The following is a 334-nucleotide window of genomic DNA, read 5'->3' as shown; positions in this document are numbered from 1 at the left end:
GAGAAAATTGATGAAAAGAGAAGAAGAAAAATAATAAATTGTGGCAATATCGTCGATTATCCATATAATGGGAAAAAAGTAAGGAAAAATGAGAGAAAAAAAAAAAAAAAAAAAAGGACAAGATGCTTCCGTTTAACGAATGTACCGTTTCTGAAAAGGCGCGGTCCGATGGTCGAAACTGCACGCGCAGAACTGCAGGGAGCATCTGGTCCGGTTTTCGTTTAGGTATATATAAGGTAGTACAAAACGATTTCCTTTGTGCTGATCCGATCTTGGCGAATTTCGTTTTTATCCAGTTTCGCATCTAGGCGTAATGGCCAAGCCCGAAAGCAGT

The sequence above is a fragment of the Diprion similis genome, chromosome 9 (assembly GCF_021155765.1).
Source record: "Diprion similis isolate iyDipSimi1 chromosome 9, iyDipSimi1.1, whole genome shotgun sequence".
Lineage (NCBI taxonomy): Eukaryota > Metazoa > Arthropoda > Insecta > Hymenoptera > Diprionidae > Diprion > Diprion similis.
The sequence above is the reverse complement of the archived record's forward strand: the minus strand, read 5'-3'. Positions refer to the sequence as shown.